Source organism: Malaclemys terrapin, chromosome 2, assembly GCF_027887155.1.
Source record: "Malaclemys terrapin pileata isolate rMalTer1 chromosome 2, rMalTer1.hap1, whole genome shotgun sequence".
NCBI lineage: Eukaryota > Metazoa > Chordata > Testudines > Emydidae > Malaclemys > Malaclemys terrapin.
Genome location: NC_071506.1, coordinates 13,837,014 through 13,856,077, shown reverse-complemented (window position 1 = coordinate 13,856,077; position 19,064 = coordinate 13,837,014).

Below are 19,064 nucleotides of genomic sequence, written 5' to 3'. Positions count from 1 at the left end.
AGTGCTAATAATTGTGAGTAGGATCTCAAAATCTCCCCCCGAATTATAACAACAGTGAGCACTTAAATTGAGGGATAGCTCAGCGGTTTGAGCATTGGCCTGCTAAACCCAGGGTTGTGAGTTCAATCCTTGAGGGGGCCACTTAGGGATCTGGGGCAAAATCAGTACTTAGTCCTGCTAGTGAAGGCAGGGGGCTGGACTCGATGACCTTTCAAGGTCCCTTCCAGTTCTAGGAGATGGGATATATCCATTAATTTATCTATTAATGAACAAGGGGAAAGACCATATAAGGTGAGTATATTTGCATAAACACACCTACTTTTCCTAGATGATCAGCAGAGAATGATAAATTTTGGCTATTTGGGGTTAAAATTCCCTTTAGTTTTGAACACAGGGGTAATGAAATGTTGTTATCCCTATTGTATGACTAAAAGGCAGCAGAACTATATTTAACATGCCCTAATTGAGGGGGTCATCCTAAATTGAAACTCACTTGCTAAGCAAGTGATAGTAATGCCCAATCCAATTGAAAGTGGTAGGGCCTGGGGGTAGGTGTTTCTAGTAGGTGGTGTGGACTCTGTTTAAAGAGTTATAGCTACTATTTGATCATCTTTTTCCAGTGTTTCAAGACAGAGGCAATTCAGAGTCCTTGTTTCTGTTTGGTTCTCACTAGAGCTGAAATAATTGATGTGCAGGTCTAGGGGGTAGAGCCTTAGCCCTTATAGGGTGACAGTGTTGCTGTGAAAGACAATACAGAGGTAGCAGTGAGGTTCCCCTACACCTGGTGAAATCACTAGGAGCTGATGTCGCTAAGAACTGGGGTAAGTGGTATTGCAGCCAGAGGCAGAGGTAGCAGTGAGTGACAAGCAGTGGTACAGACAGCAGCTGCAGTAATGAGCAGCAACAGAAGCAGCGGCATTGCTCAGCCCCCTTCAACTCCCCCCCCCATCAGGGCTGGAAGGTACACACATGTGAATCCATCCCTGAATTCTGGGACTTCGCTGTCTTTGGACAACCCACCGTGAGTGGGGTGCAGCAGAGAGAAAGAGGAGTCCTGTGATAAAGGGACAACTATCCACCGGACTCTCACATTGCCAGGTGGGACATTGTGGCAAAGGGTGTATGGTTTGAATAATTATTTCAGTGTTTTCCCAAACTAATGCTGTGTTCCCTCGCCCTTTTCAAACAAGTTATACACAGACTCCGTGCTTGTGTGAGAGGCGATTCTGCCTCTTAGGGGCTCCCAAGGGGGGTATTCAGTTTCCCCAGATTTCTGGGTGGGGGCTTGAGATGGTTCTGTTTTGTAATATTTAGAGTAACCCCTAGATATTGAACCTGGCCATAGTTGCTGCTGACACCACCTGGCAGAAGGGTTACACATGCAACCATCTCCATTTATCAGATGGGGAAATGATGCCACCTTTGGTTTTATCTTCACCCCTAATAGTTTGAGACTGGGCTTAGAATTCAGGGGTACGTTCCCAGCTCCTAGCTGCATGTTTGGGGCACTATTAGAGGTGAGCCTGAGCTTCAAAGTTTGAATTCAGATGCACAGTCCCTAAAGGTGTGGGGGTGTTAGCAACAGGCCCAATTCTGCTAGTAATATTGGCCTGGATCACCCCCACCAGATCTGCATGCTGAGGGTTTTCCATGGGCAGATGCTCTGGTCCTGGCCAGAAGTGGGGTAGCTGCCTCCACATTCCCCCTCCATTGGACACCAGTAAGGCCCTCCAAACATGTATTGTTCTCCCTCTCCCCCCTACCCCCACTTCCTGGAACCAGTTTGCCTGTCTATAATTTTAATTATGAGAAATAGAAGCATTTCTGTATGTAATATGTGGACTTAGGAAGTGTGATCTTCTCTTCCTCTATCAAATATAGCAGCCTGCTCCCTTCTCGCTGCTAATGGAATTGCTCAAATGGTAGCGGGTTGTGCTTTTGGTAGGTTAAAAAAGCCCTCAGTTCTGTCCCCACTGGCGACTGTGATGGTTATATATATGTGTTCATGATGTATTACATGTACACAGTAGATCACCTTATTTTGATAAGTGAAGGAACATTGCTGCTTTGAGTGAGGCATTTCAGACTCTGAAACCAATTCTAGTGCTGGGCAGGGTACAAAAAACACTAGGAACTGATGAAATTTCTTTCTGTCATCACAACATTTAAATAGTCACATGGAGATCTTAAAATTAAGCATGATTCAGTTTCTCCTGGCTGCTGTGAAAGAAAGTGTGGAAGGTGAAATGAAATAATAATACACTCTCTAGAGGAGGCAGCTTTTACCCCGAGAGGAAACAAGGTGAAAATCTAGCCAGAGGATGACAACTAACTGGATATAAGATGTTATGGGAAAATTGAGTTTAGATGGTCTCAGAGATCCATTTCCATTGTGTATAGTGCAGATAACACACCACTCAACTGGCAGGTCTGGGAGTCCCCAGGCTTTATAATGAATAGTATGGGATCTGAATTTCCACTAACGTGTGGTATTAAGAAATGCTGAGACCACAACATGATGGAGTCTCCTGGAGCCATCTCACCCTCAAGCTAACCTTGGGCAATGCTTTGAATTGGTGGGAGATGAAAAAGCAAAGCATTTTTTGTACATCAGTGGTGTTTCAGACAGTGACTTAGTTACATCTGGAATACTTTTTTTATTTGAACTTTTACCATAAAGTAATTATGGGCATAGGGAAGGGGGCAGAATGAGGGATGTTCTTAAATTTTCATTTTTGAAAGGGAAAAGCTGTGTTGATGCCTCTTAATGTGCCCCTCCTCTAAAACTATTCTTGCTCTGCAGAAATCATCCAAAATTATCTTGTTCACAAGAGTTCCTGTGATGTCTTGGATCACTGCTGTAAAATACTACAGTGTGTTTTAAAGCCAGTCTTCGGTTTCAATAACTCTTTTATCACGGCATGGTTTGATGATGTAACCAAAGACGGAGAGTAAAAATCTGTCCAGGGTAGGTTTTGGAGGCTATGAGGGTCTTTTATGAAGTATGAATTTTCCATCATAATTACGGTGTAATTAATCTGTATATACTATAACTTCCAAAACAAACACATTAAGAGGGACTTGAAGTTAAGTGTCAGATAAAAGATCCCACAAGGATTCTGTAGAATCCTTTATTTTTATTTATTAATGTTATTTTTAGAAATAACACTAGAAACACAGGAAATTCAGAGTTAAAATGAGTTTAAACGAAACCCAAATATGTAAAACCAGGAATATTTACAGATAAGCTACTCAAACCACCATATCCTGCGCTGTAGTGCCATCCTGTCTTTGCTCCTTTCATACCTAAGATGCCATTGTGAAAAAACTTTGCTTATATTATTAAAAGATTACAGGATCGGGCCCCTTCATTATGAAGTGTGTTTATTTTGGGATCAAGAACTTCTGCAAAGGAATTTAAGAAGTTCATTGACCATGGCTTCTCCCATCTTCCTGTCATTCTTCTCTTCAAATAAGGGCTTTAAGAAGCCTTCAGTTCATGGAAACTGAAATCTCACATTTTGAGAAGAGCCATTCCTTGTCACAAATCTGTTCATGTAGGACTTCACAGGTGTTTCTATGCTGCATGCCATGCTCCATCAGAACTTCATGGGGATGGTGGGCATAAAGCTCTGATGCTACTAATTTAGAATAGAGTTTATAGCTAATGTACCTCTTGGTAAGTTACAATATGGCCAAATCAGAGAATGGTCCAAGACCTGCAAATTTCAAGGAAGGCAGATTAGAATCAGTATCCAAACTCGCCCCGTGTCTCTGGTTCCAGAAGGGGCCTATTTCATTAAGATAGTTTGGATGGAGATGAAATCAGTAAGAATGGTGCAAGGAACGCTCTTGAGATTTTTGGCACTCTCAAATCTGAACCTAAACCTTACCCATTCTTCCCTGTCAAACAGGAGCTCCAGACTTCAGTGTAACTCAAAATTGGGTCTGAATATTGCCTCCTTGAACCATTTGTAGCTTAATTAGATTATTTCCTATTTGCTTCTCTAGATGTGACCATGGCTATCATAGTGTAAAGCTTGTGTAGTACATACATACCCAGTTAGTCTGGTGTAATAAACGACTGACAGTGTAATCCTTTGCTTATTTTGATCAGCCACTTGAAAAAAAAGAAAAAGAAAATGAAAAAGCAAAACGAAACTCCATTCAGGGACACAATTACAACTCAACATAAAAAGAGTTAAATGAGAAGCCAAGTTACTTTAATGCCTCTTTTCATCTTCTGGAATCTATTGCCCATACTTTTATGTATCTTCCCATCCTCCCTTTGCCCCCGTGACCCATCTCCAGCCGGGTGCTTTGTAACCTCTACAGCACTGCTGGGCATACCAGCGTAAACTTCTATTATGCTTCCCCTCCCTCCTCTCATTCCACCACATCTTGGAAAAAACCCTAAGCGATTGCCTAAAATAAGGCATGTTTTTCCTTTTTGACAGACAAATCAAATTCTGAGTAAATATTGAAAGCTCTATTTGACAAAAATACTCAATTTGAGAAATTTTGCAGTGAAAGACATATTTAGAATCAGCTGACTAAGAGCACAAGGCATTTAGGTTTAGATTTTAAATATGCCTGGACTTAGTTATGAATTATCCGGAAACGGCCTTCCTTCAGATGCTTTTCGGTTTCTGTTCATCCCATTGTTGCTGAGTGACTTTTTGAGTTTCTCTCTTGATTGCTGCTTGGTCATTTTGTGCTTCTCCAATCTCTCAGGGCAGCGATACTCAAAAATTGGTGCGTGAAGTTAGTCTTTTAAATAAGTGGTCGCTTTTTTTCAAATTGCTGGACACCCATGAACTTGGGTGGGAGCTGCTGGGTGCTCAACACTTGTATTCAAATCTCAAAATAATGGACTAGCTTCATGCACCCAGTTTTAAAACTCTTGCACTTGCTCACTAGAGAGTCTCCTTTAGCCTATTTACCATAAGCGGCAAGCATAATGTGAGACAACATGAGCTCTTAGAATCTTAGGGCCAGATCCTGTGAGGGACAGAACTCCCTCAGCACCTTGTACAAATGGCTCCTTCGCGGTAAAACTAAGTGGAGGTTGGTGTGTGTGACAGATCTCACAACAAACACACTACCGTAAAGCACGGACTATACTGTATTCTGCCTCTGTGTCCTGTTACAGAGTGAATGTATGTGTGTGTGTGTGAGGGGGTGGGGATGAGATGGCTTTTTGGAGGGAGCAGGTGTTAACACAAAACTTTCATGTCTATTAGCATTTTTTCTCCCTTCCTCTTTACATCTCTCCCCCAGCTCTTTCTGGGCGAAGGCAGTGGGGGAGGGGAAACACTTTCTTTTATGGATGAAAAAAACCTAAACTTTGTACCACAAGCTTTTACTGAAAATAATTAAAAAACAAAATAAATTCAAATGGGGAAAAGCTACCTTTTCTGCCCAGCCCTCCTGACCACCTTCTGTTATTTCTATTCTGCTTTCTCTACATCGGGGCCCAGTTACATGTATTTAATTTTTCTACAAATGAAGCATCAAGTTGTTTTATTTTAAAAACTGTATCTACTGGCACAATGCAATGGTGCCACACAGACTCTATAGGTCAGAGTGAGGAGAGACCAAAAGATAGATACAGTTAAGAGAAGAAATGGTGAGAATGAACATTTTCCCTTTCCATCGGGTTCAGATCCCGAATCCGGAGAGCGTCGGGCCCATACCCGGCCGTCGCCGGCAATGAGAGCCATGGGGGCTACGCCGCGACGAGTAGGAGGGCCGCTGCGGTGCGCCTTGAAGCCTAGGGCGCGGGCCCGGGTGGAGCCGCCGCAGGTGCAGATCTTGGTGGTAGTAGCAAATATTTAAATAAAATGTGTCACTCTTCATATTTTACTTACCCTAAAGAGTGTCTGGCTTGACTAGTACGGAGACCTCCCTTTTGGAAGGTGTGGATAAGCCAACCTGAAACAGGAAGAAAATCAACATCTCAGTAATTCATTTTCAATTGCTCATTTATATCAATAAAAAGCTACTGTAAACACAATGCAAATTTCATTAGTTATACACCAGAATAGCTGAGGATGTCTTCATGAATATACAAAAAAGATCCCCCTGACACATACCATTTATGCTCTTTTGGTTTCATAAGGAGCAGTGCAAGAAGCCTGATTGGATTCCCCTACATTAGCTTTAGTGGAGAAAACATCTTCATATTAGGATTTTTGTTTTGTTTTTAAAGCAAAATATGATGTGCAAGGATAAAATCACGCTGACTGCAATATGCAGTGGAAATAAATTATACCACATATCATACTTCCAGATTTCCTGCCATATTTAACAAGCTCAGCACTGACAAACATGTATTAGTATGAGATGAAGAGCTGACAGGAAAGGAACTGTGGAAACCAAATGGCTTGTGAATATTTTTTTCCACTGCTGTTGCTGCTGTTCTCAGAGATTAAATTTTTAATCTGAAGTCATCTCCTCTTATCTCTTTAGCCAAATTTATTCTACAATAAAATCTTCATAAATTATGAAACAGAATGTTCCTCTTCCTTGCAAGGCAATTGTACTAGACTGTAAAAAAACAGAAGGACAAAGTAAACTTTTGTTTAATGAAGAGTAACTAGTGATTTTTCTGGAAGAAATTTACAAGCCATTAATGCCTTAATCACTCGATTCTGTGTGCACTGAGGATAGGATAAATAAACTAATTAAAGGTTAACAGCCCAATTGTGCTGCTAATAGAGTCAGTGGTAAAACTCCCATTGACTTCAATGGGCACTGGGTATTTTCAGTGTTTTGTACATGTCACAAAACCTGTTTAATATCGAATCAGTATCTTGAGGACACCAAATGTTAAATTCAGTGATGTGTTAATATAGGGTTCGATCATTTCATTCTTAATTCTCTGTTAGGACCTGGGCCAAAGCCCCACTGCAGTCTAGAGGAGTCTTTCTATTGACTTCAATGAGCTTTGGATCAGATAGCTGGAGTCTATCAGCAAGGTTTGTGAATTGGGTAAGGCCAGGGAAAAGAGTGTTCTGTTCTTAAACAAGACTGCAGAAAGCAGCGGCGAGAACGTTCCAGGGTGGCCCGAAGGGTCTGTTTTGATCCAAATGCCTCCTAGATTGATACAAGAACAGCCCGTCAAATATTTTTTCCATAGGTTTGCTTAAAATTGTTGGTGTTTTTTTGTGTTGTATTCAGGGCATGCATCCTTCTTGCTGCCAGACCCTGGGTCTCCCCTTCTTGCAAGGGGCAACCCCATAGCTCTGCTGCTGTGAGATGGCTCCCTAGCTTCAGCATCTCTGATTCTCAGGGTGGCTCCTTCAGCAGGCGCAAAGAAGCCTGAACTCCTCTTGGAGACATACTCTCTTGGGAGCTAGGCAGCCAGGAGACGTTTGCAACGACCCAAGACAGCCTTTACGAAACAAGCCAGCGTTTGTTAATCAACTGGAATATCGTATTTAGGGACGCCGAGTTAGAATCGTAAAGCAAAGCCTACATGCCTGTGCCGGCTTGCATCACTGCCTGCCTCGCCCAATTGTCCAGCATTCAGCAGCCCCTGCCTTTGTGCAGCTGGCTCTTACAGAAGTCCACTCCAATCATGCTGTTTTCACATGTCCTGCCCCCTTGGCCATCAGTTATTACATGTTAAGGGCCTGGTTGGTGGTTTTCCATTGCAGCTTCAAGGTTACTCCATTCATACGCTGACAGTTCTTTATAAAACCATTCAGATCCCCCAACCCCCATTATGCTTACTTGACACTCAGCCCCTGTCGCTTCACTGTTTACCCTCTGAACCAGGTAAGAATTTATCCCCTGTAGAGAACAATTAGAGCTGGACACATTTTTTGGACATTTGCTGAAAAATGCAGGTTTGGGTTGAACAAAACTATTTGTGAACTTGACTCTAATTCTCCAAATAGTTTTGGACATTTTTTTTAAAGCTAGATTCACAAGGGGATTTAGATGCCATGAACAAAACAACCAGAGGAGGAGGTGATGCCATGTCCCCTTTTTTGCCAGTAGCCCAGTGATTACATCACTCATATGGGATGCAGGAGACCCAGGTTCAAAGCCTCTGGAGTAAGGACTTGAATGCAGATCTCCAAGTGAGTACCCTAACTGCTGGGTTGTTGGATATAAGGAAGTACCAGCCCTTGTCCTCTGTTAACTTAGCCCTTAATTTCCTTTGCTTTTATTTAAAAAGCTGGTTTAAAAATACCCAGAAATGAAATATTTCATTTTGAGTCAAATAAAAACATTTTGTTCGACCCTAAGTGAATTTTTTCTTGACTTTTTCAATTTGCTGAAAAATTTCAATTCAGGTTGAACCAAATTGTTTTGTTTTGTTTTTGGAACTGTAAGCAAACCCAGTAATCAGTTATTCTTCCAGCTCTCGTAACAATTCAAAAGTGAGTGGGGAAACCGAGTCACACAAGCTTTTCATAAAACAATACAGAAATTTCCCATGTTCTCCACAAAACCATATTAAACAATATCCTGCAGGGCAGTATCCCTCTTGATACTCTCCCAAACTTCCCCTCTTTTTGAAAAAAAGGGGTGTTATTCTTTACCCCATCCTCTGGAGGCCAAATCTACAACAGCAGCAAACCTGGTGTCACACATTTCCCGTCTCACTACAGTTTCTGTAGTGAGACAACATGACACTGAGTTGGTGAGCATAAAGGCAGGTGTCAGTAGAGCAGTGGTAACAAATTACTCGAGCTCATAGCTTTCCTAATAGCTCTTCCAGTCCTGACAGCAAGGCCTCAGCCTGGGGGTTTGCCAGGCTGGAGTTGCCTCAGCTCCTCCTGCCCTTCCCCAGCACTGCGCTGTCCAAGGGACTCTTTGTTCTTTCAGGCAGCCAGGTCCCTCTCTTGCTCTGCCCTCTTTTATACCGGCTTGGCCAGCTCTGATTGGCTGCCTCCCGCCTTTTCCTGATTGACTCTCAGCCCCAGCCCTCCCCAAGGACTGGCTTTTAACCCTTTTAGAGCCAGAGCGGGGTGACCGCCCCGCTACAGGAAACAATTGAACTAAAGAAAGCAAAAATGAAGTCTTTGTCTTATCCATGCATCAATGCTGCCTATCAAATTACCTCTTTGAACAGGCAAATTCCACAGAAATGTAAAGGTACATTACAGAACAAAGCAATGTCATAAAAAGCACATAGCTACACTTACTACATCACCCACTCCAGGATATTTATTTTGCTACTGACTCTCAGGTGATGGGCAGGTTGGTAGGATATATGGACATTCTAAAAACACATACCAAAACTTACTAGTTTGGGGCCAGCTCCATGGAGTGTGAAATTTTGTGACCCTTGTAAACTACTTTGTGGGTTTGCTGTGTTCACAAAATGCAGGTTTACAAGCCTCTTTCCCCTATTAGTATTGTGATAGCACCTAGGAGCCCCAAGTCATGGAGCTAGACCCATTGTGCTTGGTGCTGTACACACTTAAATCCATTCCCCTCCTCTTCCAAGCTGATTCAACTTTTTAAAAAGGATTTTTTTTCTAGCTTATGCAAATCCTATCCTACGTGCAGTGGTCACTATGAATAAAAGGAAACATTTGCCAACAGTTACCTCATGATGGTATCTAAGATACTGCAGTATCGCTCTATATTTAGAACAGGAAAACTGTATTTCAGATGCAGAGTTGGAAGGGGCAGTGTTTTACCTGTAACTATGGCATTAGGGATAGAAGAATGTAAAGCTAGACTGTCACAAATGGGTTTCATGTTATGGAGCCCAAGCCTGAGCTCGTATAAACCAATATCACTCCAGTGATGTCAATGATGCTACAGTGATTGACACTAGCTGAAGATCTGGCCTATAGAAATTACTTTAAAAAATATTATTAGAATATTTCGGCTGGTTCCCCTTCCACCTATCCACACCCCTCCTTCGTGGAAAGTCAGCGTGATAACATTCAAGTCAGTCAAATTTCCCATGTTCAGCTGGGTTAGAAATTAAGCAAAACACATTCACCCACCCCTGCTTGTGAGATTCTCCAGAGGCTTCCTCCCCGTTCCCCACTTCAGCAGCTCATTCCAGATTACAAAGCTACCTGCTGTGAGAGTGAAGGTACTCTTGGTCAGAAAGTAGCAATCATTGAATACATCATGTACAATGACATCTGGGAGGGCACTGTTCTGCATTCTGCCCAATGAAGCATGTTGGAACACCTGTTTCCTATCCTGAAACTGTTTACAATTGCTGCCGGAGAAGTCGGTGCTGAAACAGCATCGTTAAGTCAAGTTATCCTACTCAGCCACCTGTTGAAAAAGAGAGAGGAATCTATTAAGGCAATCCCAGACCTCGGTTGTGCCCAGAATGACATTAAACACCTGTGTCTATAGGCTTTCATAGGTGACGATCGCTGTTAAATTTAGGGTGAGGGGAGGGGAAGAGAAACACTACAATATACGCAGGATCTCTATTATAAGAAAGAGGTTTCCCTGCTGGGAATAGCTCTACAGCTATGGATAAGGGAATGAAGCAAAAATGTCTTGGAAGTAGCGAACTTGGTCATGGATGTTACTCAAAGTATTGGCATGAGCCTGAGAGATGCTTCATCAGCATGTTGCTTATGCATTCAGCTACTGTTGTACTGAGAGGAACGATTTTGGTAGTGCTGATGGGGAGGAGGAAGGTTCAGATAGGGACAGCTGGAAAGGGAGAGGAACAGGGCATCAGTTGAGAGCGGACTGTGATGTGTATGAATCTGTTGTCAGGTGCTCTTAGGAATGGGCGGGGGTATAAGTATTTAAAGCTCCATATAGCAGAAATGCTGCCTGTCAAGCCAGGCAGAACATGCCTCAGTGTATTGGACAACAGCTTCCTGCATGTCAAAGTCTGGCTTCTTTACTCCCAGCTGATGCCTTGGTTTTCTCCTTCTCTGCCTCCATCTGCTCCCGAATGTCCTGGAAGCACATTCTGCAATCCCTCCTAAGAAAGTTCACCTCTTGAAGTGACAGTAAAATAACACACAGCTCAAGTAGCAAAACATGTTCAAAAGGTACACAGGTAGATGAGTGGGAGGAATCTGCCTCTGGGCCACTGACGGCTACTAGCTGGGATCTGAGTTCTGAGTAGTAGAGGAGACGAGGCCAGGAGATGGGGTAGGACTCATATAATCTGAAAGGAGGACATGCCATGCCAAGCAAATGTTTTATATTCCCTGTGTGACTGCACGGGAGGTGGGAGACCAGCCAATGGCAGTCTGGGTATACGGGGAGTGGGGGGAGGAGGCAGCGTTATGGATCCAGTGAGATACCCTGCATATCTGCAGGGACTGCCATTTCTTTTGTGTCTTTGCCTTTGCTAGGAACCATGGCAACACTCTCTGCTCTTCCACAGTGGTGCTTTCTCAATGAAGGATATGATGGGCTGGCAGCTTTCTAAAGGCCCCCAGCCCTGGAGGGTATGTGCTTCAATTTGGCTTGACTTTGGGGGAATAAGAGCTTAGTCACTTTGTCTTGGGGCTGCAGTTGTGCGAGGGGCTGTACATACACATGATAAGAGACAGTGCCTGCCTGAAAGAGTTTGCAGTCTAGATGAGAAATCAGATGGCAGTGTGTGGAGCGTCTGTGACGGGTTCACCTGGAATAGTCACTCTCCATGGTGTGATTGTCACCTCAGCCACGCAGAGTTTCTGCTTCCAGGCTGGCATAGGAACAAACATGGCCAAACGCTGTTCTTGCAGAATTCCTCTAGCTCTAGTGTTGACATCAGACCCCCGATGTGTGTGTATAGCCAGAGACATTGATTTACCAAGACAGCAAATCAACTGAATGCCTTCCCTAGCTGGTGACTAAGGGAGTATATGATACCTGTGTCTATAAATAGAGACCTGTGTACCTTTCAAATATTATGGTCTGCTTTTGCCAATAGACACCACACAGTTACCCTCATTATTTCTATTCTAATTGTAGTGGAAATTGGTGATCTTGGATGCCGCTCTCTGTTGGAATGTGCTAATGTGGTCCGGGGGACAACTTTCGAAAGAGAGAGATTAATTGTGTAGGGTTGCACAAGGGGTGTGCCTAGAAATGTGATATAAAATAAGAAATGTTCTGCTATTACTTGCTGTATTTATAAAACAACAACATTTGGATGTCAGATGCACCATAAAAAAGACAAGAAACCAACCCCCCTCCCAAATATTTTGGCTCTGAATTCTATAATCCAGTAATTCTTCTACCTGAAGATGCCAATACTGCAGATGAAATAGTAATAATAGACAAGATTTAACACTGACAGTGGCCCCATTTTCTACAAACACACCAAGAAAAAGTTTCTTCTCTGAAAAGTTTACAGTTTAAATAGACAAAACAGACACAGGAAGGATTATTCCTATTTTACAGGAGAGGAACAGAAGAGGTTACATCTCACTTGCCCAAGGTTACACAGGAAGCATGTGACAGAGGTGGTTCTAGATCCCAGCTCTGGGCCTAGAAACTAGATCTGTAGACTCTCCAGCCCGTGCCTTAACCCCATGTCCATCCTTCTTCAACACTGATTAGGAAATACAAACCTCTAAAGATTGTTCATGGGCCACGTAAATGTGATATAGCTGGTAATGTTAATTTTGCTGTCTAGATTGTTGTGGCAAAGGAGCCCATGAATAAAAGTACAGTAAAGAGAACGAAAGAGACAAAGACACAATAAATACAATAAAGATGGGAAGTGAAGAATAACAGGAAATAAAAAAGAAGAATGGCAATAATACATAGAACCCCCTCCCTCTGTAGGTATGTACTAGCTCAGCAACTTGATATAGTCCATCACTTTACACAAAACAGTGCATGTGAGAAGTTTCTACAAATCATCAGAAAACAAGTAAATTTCATCTGGATAGCAGGATGAAGTTTCTAACATCAAGATCTATTGCAATGTGGAATGATCTTACAAGGAAGGTGGTAGAAAAGTTATTGCTTGAGACATTTCAAGAGGAGAGTGGACAAAACACTAGGAAAACATACTCTAGAGAGCAATGTTCCCTTGGCAGGTAGATAGACTGGCTGACCTACAAGGGCTTTCCCAATCTCTGTCTTCTGTGATTATATTTACAACTTTCCTGCCTTGTTTTTCCCCACACATATATTTGAAGGCTATAAATATGTCACTAGTTAATGGATATAGCAAAAATTCCACTGCCACTCAGTGGAAAACCAGTCATATTTCAGAGCTGTGCTGTGACATATGCACCCAGCTGAGACACAAGAGGGGTACAAAAGTGTTTGCAAAATGGGGAAGGTACAAAAACAGTATGGGAAGATTTTATTTTTCCAGTTTCCCTTAAGACTATGACAAAAAACGTTGGTGGGAGAAGAGGGAAGGTCAGGGCTCAACTGACCATTTCAAAGGGACCCAGGTACCCTTTGATCACTCCCTAATCTGTTTATCTCTTTGTGAATACCCGAAGAAGGGAGAGAGAATAAAATCAGTTCAATGGGATCCCAAAAGGAAGGGAAAGGGCCAAATGGGAGCAAAGCAGGGGTGTAACCTAACCTCCACCCCAAACTTCAGAATGTATATACCTTAATATCTGCCATTTGGTACATCCCAAAGTCAGACTAGAGAACCCTGCTCTGCCCAAATATCTCTGAAATTCAAGGTTCAATGTCATCCCTAAAAGGCCGGTTGCTAGCCGCCACCAGTGGTAGAAGGACTGAAGTCCAGCAGAGGTGTTAAATCTTTCCAACTCACAAAAGGCCTAGGTGCCCAACTGCCACGTTAGCCACCTAAATCACAGAATCAGGCCCCACTGGGATTCACAAAGCCCCTGCTCTGCTGCCCTCAAACCCGGAAGGCACCGAAAATGGCTTGGCACCTAAGTTTGTGCCGTGAAAGTTCCCTGGGCGCCTGTGTTTCTGCCTTTGAGAATGCGCAGTACAGCCCCAGGCAGCAGGTATCCAGATGCCTAAGTTCCAGAGCAGTGCAGGAGCGGGGGGAAGATAAATGTTCCTCTGCCCAACGCTATGTCTACACTACGGCTGTAAGTCAAGCTACGCTACACAACTCCAGCTACGTGAACAATGTAGCTGGAGTGGACGTACCTTAGGTTGAGTTACCGCAGGGTATACACCGTGGAAGGTTGACGGGAGAAACTCTCCTGTCAACTTACCTTACTCTTCTCATCGGGGACAGCATACAGGGGTCGACTGGAGAGTGATATGCTGTCGATTTGGTGGGTCTTCACTAGACCTGCTAAATCACCCGCCGGTGGATCGATCTCAGAGTGTCGATCTCGGCTGTAGTGTAAACGTAGCCTAAGTTGCATGCGAAGCCCAACATGTTAAGTGTGCGCAGACCTTGCCTACTGGCTCAGGACTCTGTAGGCGAGTTCAAAAAAACAGAGGGGTGTGGGGCACTAACTGGACAGGTGGAAGATCTCACTTCAAATCCCTTCTCCCCCTCAGGTGGGCGGCAGACTTGAACCAAAGCTCTCCCACCTCCCAACAGCTGGCTAGAATTTATGAAGGAGGGCTGCTGCCATTGCCACTTCCTTGCAAAAATGGCTCAGGCACCTAACGCCGAGCAAGAGTTTACAGCTGAGCAGCTCATGCAGAGGGAAGCGCTTTATTGCAGCCCAGACCTATCTCCGAGATAAGGGAGGGGCTTAGCCCACACCCTGATCCCTGGCACCTCCCATTGGACAGCTAAGGTGAGGAGCTGCCTAGAATGCTGGCTTTTTTGAATCCCATTCTAAGGCCCCTATTTCTCCCCATTCATTGTGTGGGGAGCCAGGGCATTCAACTCAGGCCTTGTGAAGCCCAGTGATGTTCTAGGTGCTAGAAGTTAGGCATGGGGATGCTGGCCAAATTCCTTTGTGAATCTAGCCCTTGTTATTTAAATATAGCGTATGCCTTTATACATGTATTTGATTGTTATGTATTGGTTAGAGCTGCAGAAATTATTTGCAAAAATCCATTCATGTCCTGCATGGGAGTTCAGTCTGAGCCTGATTATGCCTTTTTCTGGTCATAAACATCCCCAGATATGGGTGTTTGGTCACCTACAAGTGATGGAGGAACATGTACTAGCCACATGAGTTTTCCCTAGTCACCTGTTTAAGAATCATCCAATCAGGCAGCAAAAACAATACCATGTGATTGAGGTGCCAATCTTGCACTATGAGTAATAAAGCGAATAATGGAAGTGAACAGTTTGATAGCAACCCACAGGTGGAAAAATATTTGTCCCATCTACTTAGTAAATCATCGTAATAGAATCATAATAGAATCATAGGACTGAAAGGGACCTTGAGAGTGGCCTAGTCCAGTCTCCTGCACTCCTGGCAGGACTAAGTATTATCTGGACCATTCCTGACAAGTGTTTGTCTAACCTGCTCTTAACAATCTCCAATGATGAAGATTCCACAACCTCCCTAGGCAATTTACCCAGTGCTTAACCACCCTGACAGTGGAGAAGTTTTTTCTAATGTCCAACCTAAGCCGCCCTTGCTGCAATTTAAGCCCATTGTCCTATTCTCAGAAGTTAAGGAGAACAATTTTTCTCCCTCCTCCTTATACCAACCTGTTATGTACTTTTTATGTAAATCTTAGACCTGGTCAAAAATGTAAAATCTCAGATTTCATCAAATGCGATTAAAATGTCACAATTTGTTCCCCTGCTTCCTTCACTAACTGTGATGCTCTTGATCTGAGTGGCAGAAAAGGAGGATTTCAGGCATGTTAAACGAGTAAGGTCTATTGCAGATAGCATTGTGTAGCTTGTGGGCAAGCTATTGCACTGGTGCAGGATCAGCACGCCATATGTTTGCTACACAATACAGATTCAGGGTCTATGTGTGTGCATCACCCAGCACCGGGGGCGGCTCTAGCTTTTTTGCTGCCCCAAGCATGGCAGTGAGGCTTCCTTCGGCGGCATGCCTGCGGGAGATCCCCGGTCCCGCGGATTCGGCGGCATGCCTGGGGGAAGTCCACCGGTCCTGTGGCTTCGGCGTACGAATTGCCGCCGAATCTGCGGAACTGGCGGACCTCCCGCAGGCAAGCTGCCGAAGGCTGCCTGACTGCCGCCCTCACAGAGACCGGCAGGGCACCCCCCGCGGCTTGCCGCTCCAGGCACGCGCTTGCTGCGCTGGTGCCTGGAGCCACCACTGCCCAGCACAAGGAGGCCCTGACACAGTTTGGGATCCTTAGGTGCGATTTTAATGTCAATAATAATCTACATACTTATACTGTACTGCTCACCATGTTATGTGAAAGTCCAGGTCACTCTCTGAAATATTTTCCAGATTGCTGCATAAGTGAATTTAATAAATTGCTTTCAGTGCAGTTGATTTTCTAAATCTGACCTTGTTTCTTTTATTTCTCGGTGGGACTAAATTTGGGGAGAGAGGGAGTAGGTCAGAATTCTGAATTCTAGCCTATAAAGACATGCAAATAAGCCACATTAAACACACCAAACCACAAATCATTGTGACTGTGGCACTACTACAGAAGTTGTCTAATTATTTTGGCCTGGCTTATTAAGCACATTTGAAAATTGGCTGAATTGCTTGATTTGGTAAAAAATTACATGCTACATTTAATCAGCCCTCCTTTAAGGAACAAATGTCATTAAACACCACTTAATTAGCTGTTCCTACATCCCCACTGTGTGAAAAATTGTATCCTTGACGACTACAAAACATTTTTAAGGTCAAATGTGGTGAATAAAAATATCATTGAATGCCCTCTGGTAATAGACTACATAAAAGTGCAGCTCATTTCCATTAATTGAAAAGATTAGTTCTGTATCACAGTTAATCAGAATTTGATGGCTGCTCTGTAAAGATTGAGCAGACCCAGTGTGGCTAAATTTACAATTTTTTTTAGTTGTTTATAAGCATGCTGATTTGTTACGGTGCATAGAAATAAAAATGTCCTCTTGTGCTATTAACTTAGAATGCTGCCATATATTAGGCCAGGGCGGATTGAGGGACAGGCTCGGAGGAGGAGGGACAGACCCTGGAAAGACGGAAATTGATCAACTCACCAAAATCAGTAAAATAATTCTCTCTCTTCCTCAATTTTTTTTTTGCTCATGTGGTTAACCCCCTTCCGCTGTCCACACACTGAATGAGATCAGAGATCCATCCCCCCACCTCACCTTTTCCCCACTATCTTCCCTCATTCCACCTCACGTAATCTATATGTCTGGTACTCTCGCCTGATTATTTTACACAGATCTCTGGCACTTGTTTTACTCCAGTTCAAAAAGTATGTCAAGAGCCAGATTTTTGGCAAGCTGCGGCGTAACAGTCCATTAATCTCCATCACTGGCTCCATCCTCTAATGCGGTGGTGGGCAACCTGCGGTCCGTGGGCCACACGCAGCCTATCGAGGTATATCCACTGGCGGGCCGCGAGACCGTTTGTTTACATTGATCGTCCACAGGCACGGCTGCCTGCAGGTCCCAGTGGCCGTGGTTCGCTGTTCCCAGCACTGCTGTAATGCATAAATCAAAGAGGAAAGAAGGGATAGGTTATTAGAATCTGGTAACACGTCCAGATTTTATTTTTAGGTCGGAAGCTAAGGCAGGTGCTGTAGCCTGTGACTAAACTATCATTGTGCTCTAGGCAAACTGTGAGATGGATGCCAGGCTAGCTCCTGGCAGAAAATCTCAGCATAGATCATAGTGGCTTTGCAAGGAAACAATTTTCCTTGGCTCATCTGGCTGAACCGATACTACCTGGGGACCACAGCGATACCAGATCTAACCTGGGTGCAGACATACACGTTCATGCACACACAGCAAGCCAATTTCTGATCTTCGACACATCCCCAGAACTCCCATTGAAATCAATGAGTTCATTATAGATACCTCAGCACAGAATTTGTCCTGAAAGGACTGATACTCAGTTGCTATGTTCCTATGCTTGCAGCAGGGATGGAGATGGAGATGGGGATGGTGGTGTTGGGAATCATTAGGAAAGGGATAGATAATAAGATTGAAAATGTCATATTGCCTCTATATAAATCCATGGTACACCCACAGCTTGAATAAAGCGTACAGATCTGGTCACCCCATCTAAAAAAAGATATATTGGAATTGGAAAAGATACAGAAAAGGGCAACAAAAATGATTAGGGGTATGGAACAGCTTCCATATGAGGACTGGGACTTTTCAGTTTGGAAAAGAGATGACTAAGGGGAAATATGATAGAGGTCTATAAAATCATGACTGGGATGGAGAAAGCAAATATGGAAGTGTTATTTACTCCTTCTCATAACACAAGAATTAGGGGTCACCAAATGAAATTAATAGGCAGCAGGTTTAAAACAAACAAAAGGAAGTATTTCTTCACACAATGCACAGTCAACCTGTGGAACTCTTTGCCTGAGGATGTTGTGAATGTCAAGACTATAACAGGGTTCAAAAAAGAACTAGAAAAGTTCATGGAGGATAGGTCCAGGATTGGCCGGGAGGCAAAATCATGCTCTGAAGTATCCCTAGCCTCTGTTTGCCAGAAGCTGGGAATGGGCGACAGGGGATGGATCACTTGATGATTACCTGGTCTTCTCATTCCCTCTGAAGCAGCTGGCATTGGCCACTGTCGGAAGACAGGATACTGGGCTAGATGGACCGTTGTTGGTCTGACCCAGTATGGCCATTCTTTTGTTATGTTCCCAGTGCTGCAGAGAAAATGTAAAGTCTAACAATTAATTCAATGAAATAATAAAGCTTTGCTGTTCACATTATACTTTGTGACCTCATGAGAGGGTTTTTCTGGTAATCCATACAGAGTACTGTTCACTATCAAAATACTGAAGAAGCATCATTATGTTTTGTATGGTGCATAACAAAGATAAAATAGTGTACAAATCCTAACTATTATATGAAAAAATAAAACCTAACTTGTGGGTCTTAACCATGTGGCAGTGTCCCATTAATGGAGATCTTCTAGACTCTTCTAATCTTCCTTTCAACAATCTCATCCCAAAAGAAGTTCTCATTAGTAAATGTATTTCTTTGACTTAAATTAAATGAGAGTATTTTGAAGACTCTGTCCTTACCCATCACTTTAATCTGAAGACCTTGTACTTTTTTTCAGTCTCCATCAGGAGAT